The 7,450-nt window shown below is 46.1% G+C and overlaps 1 non-coding gene across 1 annotated transcript; it reads right to left on the bottom strand.

Annotated features, from left to right (window-relative positions):
* Positions 1–6,434: 6,434 nt before the first annotated feature.
* Positions 6,435–6,509, bottom strand: Trnas-uga. The gene has a single exon. It is a non-coding gene; the product is annotated as a tRNA-Ser (tRNA).
* Positions 6,510–7,450: the final 941 nt, after the last annotated feature.

Here is a 7,450-nt window from a genome sequence, read left to right as displayed (position 1 = left end):
GGGCTGTCCATAAATCAATATGAGTACAAGGGCTGGAGATCTCTTCTGAACAGAGCGTTGCAAGGCATCGCAGATATGCTCAATGATGTTCATCTCTGGGGAGTCTGCTGGCCAGCGGAAGCGTTTAAACTGTGAAGACTATTCCTCGAGCCACTCTGTAGCAGTTCTTGTCGTGTAGTGTGTCGCATTGTCCTGCTGGAATTGCCCAAGTTCGTCGGAATGCACAGTGGACATTAATGGATGTAGGTGTTTGTAAGACGTCGTGAAATCCTCACCTTCATTGCTTACATATTCCACCCTCACAATCATATTTTGCACATCAAGACGCTTCATTCGAACCCAAATTCGATAAGACAAAGTCAATGTTGTATGAATTCATGTAAACGATATGCAAATAACTAATAAATCGCAAATGTGCACCGTGGTTGAAATACTCGAGGCTGCCGCACACACATACATTCCAGACACGACGGTCACAGGAGCTTTTAGTTCGAGAGAGGCAACCGCACGCCAGGAGGGCGGTCCCAACCCATCTACTTCGGCAGACAGCGCTTGCCCGAGTGAAAGGAGGACCCCGTGTTCGGCTTAAAAGCAAATTCCGCTACACTGTGTGGGAGCGGTCAGCCTGTGCATTCTTTACACATAGCACACAGTTTCAGATATTTTCACAGGGAGACAGCAAACTCCAAACACCTAAGCTACAGATTTCTGGATTGGTCGCCTTAAACGAAACGTCATTCTCCCGTTTTAGAAGAGCAATGTTGATTGGCAGACGATATTTCTGACGCTTTGAGCTGAAGGAGTAATGGAAGAGACCGAAAGATATACCCCTTCATGTCTGGTGTGGAGAGGGGCTGCTCCGTTGTCACTCTTGGAGCGAGAACACGTAACGAGAGCGTACGCGCTCGTACATGTACTCAAAGAGCGAGGAACAAGTCTCTCCTCAGTACTTCACTGGGAGAGCACCTCTGTCGAGAGCAAATCGAAGTGCGACTCTGTATTGAGTCCTTGCGATTAAGCATTGTTCACTGTGTTGGCCGCGACACTTATTGTGCGGTGTGAACAGACATAGTTAAACGACTGCGAGCGAATTTTTGAGTGGCATCGCGGTGGACTGGTTATCTGACCGGTGTACCACGCCGATAGTTAGACTAGGGGTAAATAGGAGTCCTTGACTTCATCAAGGCATAGGGAGAGTTTGATTGGCGAAAGTCAATCCAGATAGAACGAGAGTTATCTTACTTGTCAGCAGCAAGCAGCGCAGACAGCAGTCATCGCAGCTTACGGTATTGTGCGCTACAGCTATTGCGAGCCCCATATTTCCTTCACAACAGTATACTTCACTGCATTTCACATGCGACAGCCTCGACTGTACCTACCAACATTCTAACGGATAATGATTCAAGTTGAGTAGGCGCGGCTCTCAACCATTCTGCCAAGTCAATAACAATCTTAAACTTCGGATAGAAATTTCATTGGCGAATCCTATCCTTAAGAGGTAACTTCACATTCCGAAAAGAACCCGGAAATAACGTGTTTGGTTTATAATTAAAAGTGCCATTGTGATTTTCTCAGAATTTTTGCAAAATAAATAATAATTTTCGTTAGTATCCCGCTAGTTACGTAAGAAATTTTGTGAATTTTTGTGTCATTTCCTTACAGCGGACGACTCCAGAAGATATTTATTGCTGAAAGTTTTTCAGGCATTTCTCTTTAGAACATTAGGAGCGTCTGTCTGACTTCTGTAGTAGCGTCGGGGTGGAAATTGCATCTTGCAGGAGCCACAGCGTAAAGGGTACATCTCAGATTAATCCGTTGCGCAGAATAACAGAATAGCAAAACCCCACGCTCACATGCTCAGACAGAATGCTTAGGTATGTGTCACCTGTCAGAGCAGTATCTTGACGTATCAGGGATCACACATCAATCCAACTGCACACGCCCCACAACATCACAGAGCCTCCACCAGCTTGAACAGTCCCCTGCTGATATGCAGGATCATTGATTCATGAGGTTTTCTCCATACGCCTATACGTTCATCCGCTCGATACAATTTAAAACGAGACTCGTCCGACCAGGCAACGCTTTTCCAGTCATCAACAGTCCAACGTCGGTGTTTACGGGCTCAGGCGAGGCGGAAAGCTTTGTGTCGTGCAGTCATCAATGGTACACGAGTGGGCCTCCGGCTTCGAAACCCATATCGATGATGATTCGTTGATTGGTTCGCACGTCGACACTTGCTGATGGCCCAGCAATAAACTCTGCCACGGTTTGCGCCTCTGTCACGTTGAACGATTCTCTTCAGTCGTCGTCGGTCCCGTTCTTGCTGGATCTTTTTCTGGCCGCAGCGATGTCGGAGATTTGGTGTTTTACGGGATTCCTGGTATTTACGATACACTCGTTAAATTGTAGTACGGGAAAATCCCGACTTCATCGATATCTCGGAGATGCTGTTTCCTATCGCTCGTGCGCCGACTATAAACCACGTTGAAACCCACGTTTCTCGATAACTTGCCATTACAGCAGCAGCGCTCTAACAACTGCCGGACTCTTGTTGTCTTATACAGGCGTTGCCAACCGCAGCGCTGTATTCTGCCTGTTTACACATCTCTGTATTTAAATACGCATACCTTATTTGGCGCTTCAGTGTAGTGCAGCGCAATATTCGTTTTAACGACGTGTATTAACAGAGACAGCATAACACGAAGAATAACCAGGAGTCGAGCACCGAATGAGTAGCGCTTCTGCATGGCGTCAGAAGACAGAAGATAGCGAGGGCCAGCGATGCACTAAGTCGGCTTACGAGTACGTCACGGACAAAGGTTTTACTATGCCTTATTGTCCCTGTTAATAAAAAGCGAACATTGCACTAGACTTATCTGGGACAGCTCTATAAAATGGGCACGTAAAATATCGCTTTAAAAATCATTTTATTTGTGACGGGAAACAAGCGCACGCTTTCCATTGAGGGCGTTACATGAAAAATATGATAATCAGTGTTTTCTTGGGCTGGAACCAGTTACTCATTGAAAGAAAGAAACTGCAAATATCTGTACAAACATCAGATATAGTTATGCCTGACAACTCTTAGGAAGGACGGCCGGTTAATTACTTGAGAGTTGCACTCCTTTTATTTTGTAAGCAAGACATTGAAACGAGGTTCCTTACATCAACTGAGATACTGAAGTTGGTACTTTTTTTAATAGTACGATTTTTTTAACAGCATATGAAAGTTCTTGATAAGACGAGTCGCTAAATGCGGTTGACTGCGGCAATCTGGGACCAGCCGAATGGAAGCTCACACCAGAATTACTTGATTCCTGCATCCTGCAACGTCACTTCATATGACCCACAGTAGAGCAAAGAAAGAAGTTTGATCAAAGTTGTCTGCTGTTACCGGCACGCCTTTTGTTCCGATCAAGCTTCGCGAAGATGAAGAGAGCGAGAGATCAATAGAGATAAAGAAATGCGTGTACAGGGTGATTTCGTAATTTTTTTAGAAACTTTCACAGATGATGCAGAAGGGTAAATGTATCAATCTGAGGTAAAGGACCTTGAATCGAAACGAGAAAGTGCAAAGTTATAAGCGAGAATTGTTCTTACAATCTCTGATAGTGGACTTCTACTGTAAGTTCTTTCATGTTTTGGTAGGAGGTAGTACGGATCAAAACAAGACAAAAAGACAGTTAAACATGGGCTCTATATTGCAAAACTTAAGAGCTATGAGCAGCTGTACATCTTGGCTGCTGTGAAACATCTCTTCTACTGAACAAGCGCTGCGATAATCGACTGCTACAAAGCAATCGAACGCAAATAACATACACTTTCTCACAGTAAAATTTTGTGCAAGATACAGCTACCTCTTAACTTCTGGGAGAGCGTGCTACATATAGCGAGAACTTTTTCTTTCTCGTGTCTGTAAACCAGTAACTCTATACAGTGTTTTGTTGTTAGGAGGATGTTACTGCCTTCGTAAACACTCTTGACATGTTATGACGGCTTAGACGAGCACGAAACATTAGCGATCTCTTGCTGTGGGCTTCTGGGACGGATGATAGAATGGTTCCTTCCGAAGGACTGCCCTACGCGTTAGACGTCACGATCTGCCTCGTATCGGTGTTGGTTGTGATGGTACCAGGAACCGTCGTCGGATGACAGCACTGACCTGCTTAGCATATGGATCAGATCTGCTGTCATTGATGGTCTCATGGGAGACGTGACTCTAATTGGGCTAAAGTTGTACCGAAAATGCCAGACTGAAACATTTTATTGTAGCTGGTGTCCCTCGCTTAACTTATTACCGCTTTGTCCACCGCCAGGAAAGATGCAATTCGATGTTGAATGGTGGAAAGTTATATTTTGTGAAGAAATCAAAATCGGCAGAAAAAGGACGATTCACCACGAAAGAGCTATACAGTCTGGACACAAATTTATATTCATACAGATGTCGACAGAAAATGCAAAACTGTAAACTGTGGCGTCCAGTGCATGAATGTGTGACGCTGCGGCGTAATTTCACCGCGCAACTGTGATGTAGAGTAAACAGGGAACCTGTCGATAGCACGGCATAAAGTATTTGCGAATTTCATTGCGCGTATTCAGCTGGACAGTAACTGGTTCGCTATCCTTGCATGCAGAATTGGCTGGATAGGGGTATGAGGAGGGTCAGAGAGACGGCGCGAGCGGTACGTCGGCAACGAGTGAGGCCGTGGGATATAGAGGGGGTGCCATGCCGTGAAAAAGAGGAGGCTGTCAGGAACCTGACGTGGTTTGGGCGAGTGCCATGCGCGTAGCCGAGCAGAGGCACAGAGACCTCAACAATGGTGTTGCTGCCTTCGTGTTGGCGTGTGTGGTGTTTCGATACTGATGTCGTCGGTGGAAGGAGTGACAATCTTCAAATGTTGACTTCCATCCAGGACTTCCTGCTAACTCATGTGGCCAATTCCAGTTTCTGAATGTGGTGAGACATTTCAACTGATGTGCATGTTTACAAGTAAAGGGCGACGTCTTGCACTGCTTTGAGGTTCTACTCAAGCTTATGGACAAGAATTCTACCACTTGCTGAGGTTCAAAATGGTTCAAATGGCTCTACACACTATGGGACTTAACATCTGAGGTCATCAGTCCGCTAGACTTAGAACTACTTAAACCTAACTAGCCTAAGGACATCACAAACATCCATGCCCGAGGCAGGATTCGAACCTGCGACCGTAGCAGCAGCGCGATTCCGGACTGAAGCCCGTAGAACCGCTAGGCCACAGCGGCCGGCCACTTTCTGAGGCTTAGGAAACCGCCACTTAAGACAGCCAATGTTCCGAAGAAATTTAATATTTGATAGTCGAAAAGCCACATAGTCATATCGCTGTGTCCCTATAAGCCTAATACACTACCTTGTATTCGGTGGCCGTTGTTGATGTTTTGGGAACAATACTAATTGCCTGACTTGTGGTTGCATTCCCAGTTTCTTATAGGTTAAATTCAAAGCCTCTGCTAATGTGCATAGACATTGTTCGTGGGGACCAATGTGAGAATGTCACTCTCTCTTCCCTTAGGTGGAACTGGTTTGTTCCCCATTTGTAATTGTTCATCCTTGTGTTTAATAATCCGTTCGCTTACAATTTTACTCTGTTGTACTTCAGTCCACCCTTGGGCCTGTATCATCCCCAAGTTAACGACCGATCGAAGTGGCGCAGTGGTTAGCACCCTGGACTCGCATTCTGGAGGAGGACGGCTCAAACCTACGCCCAGCCGTAGTAATTTTCCGTGATTTCCCTAAATCCTTCAGGCAAATGCCGAGATGGTTCCTTTGAAAAAGAGCACGGCCGACTATCTTCCCCATCTTTCCGTATTTCGTTGGGACCGAAGACCTCGCTGTTTGGTCCCTTCCCCCAAAATCAACCCAACGCCAACCCAGTTAACGATGAGACCTCAAGGCAGGTTTCCGCTGCACTGGTCGGCCATGAGCACGGGCCGCTCTCTTAGCGACAGATCCACTGACTGACATCCGCTGTTAGAAAAAGTCGAGCCATCTCATTTCTGCTGACGGTTCGAGACTGAAGCTATAAAACAGTCATTATTGTAGTATCTTACATTCTTAAGCAAATCTGGCTTCATTATGATAGCTATTAACATTTAAGTCCATACCTTACTTCCCAATGACCTATTGGTACTTAATTTATCATTTGTAGAACGCCATGGCTCATTTTTATCTTAGAAATCTTGTAAATTGAACAGTTATTAGTTAAGGACTTAATGGGCATGGTGCTCCATGTTTCTGAGTTACAATTGTTAATTGGAAGTTTATGAACAGTGTTTGGTAAGTGCCAGGCGAGCATTTTTCTAAAATTTCAGTTACCATTCAAGTTTCCAGAATGAGATTTTCACTCTACAGCGGAGTGTGCGCTGATATGAAACTTCCTGGCAGGTTAAACTGTGTGCCCGACCGAGACTCGAACTCGGGACCTTTGCCTTTCACGGGCAAGTGCTCTACCAACTGAGCTACCGAAGCACGACTCACGCCCGGTACTCACAGCTTTTCTTCTGCCAGTACCTCGTCTCCTACCTTCCAAACTTTACAGAAGCTCTCCTGCGAACCTTGCAGAACTAGCACTCCTGAAAGAAAGGATATTGCGGAGACATGGCTTAGCCACAGCCTGGGGGATGTTTTCAGAATGAGATTTTCTCTCTGCAGCGGAGTGTGCACTGATATGAAACTTCCTGGCAGATTAAAACTGTGTGCCCGACCGAGACTCGAACTCGGGACCTTTGCCTTTCGCGAGCAAGTGCTCTACCAGCACAGCAGTAGAGCACATGCCCGCGAAAGGCAAAGGTCCCGAGTTCGAGTCTCGGTCGGGCACACAGTTTTAATCTGCGAGGAAGTTTCACCATTCAAGTTATTTCGAAAAGATAATTTGATATTGACATATGGTTTAGTATTGGATTCACAGTAAATATACCAATAAACCACAGGCTGTGCACTGCTGAGCCGGCTTTGTCTTTAGACCACCGCCAGAGGCCCTTCCCATGAGACGTGACTAGAGTGATACTGGCCATCGTGGCATCTGGAGGCTTGCACACTGGTTCGAGGATAGCTGCAGATCCCGTCTTTCCACTCACAGGTGGTACCAAATTGTGCTTCTGCGGCAACTATAAGACTGTTACGGCGTAACGTCAAGCGCCGCCACGTCGGCCTGGAACGTTACAGCAGAGAGGGCTGTCAGACGACGTCAGCCAATGGTAAGCTGACTAGGACGACACCACGACAGGAGCGGCCTCTACACGAAGAGAATGTAAGCGCCGCACAGCCTAGCCACCGTCGGAGTGTAAGACGAGCCGTCCTGCAAACGCTTCAGCAGTGAGTTATGAACTGTTGTGTTTTGCTTCCATTGAATTTGTATATACCGAAGGACACTGATTATTTGCATGTCGCCATTTGCTTGCGGCATACTTT

This window comes from Schistocerca piceifrons, chromosome 8 (genome assembly GCF_021461385.2).
Source record: "Schistocerca piceifrons isolate TAMUIC-IGC-003096 chromosome 8, iqSchPice1.1, whole genome shotgun sequence".
Taxonomy (NCBI): Eukaryota; Metazoa; Arthropoda; class Insecta; order Orthoptera; family Acrididae; genus Schistocerca; species Schistocerca piceifrons.
This window is presented reverse-complemented; position numbering and strand designations above follow the sequence as displayed.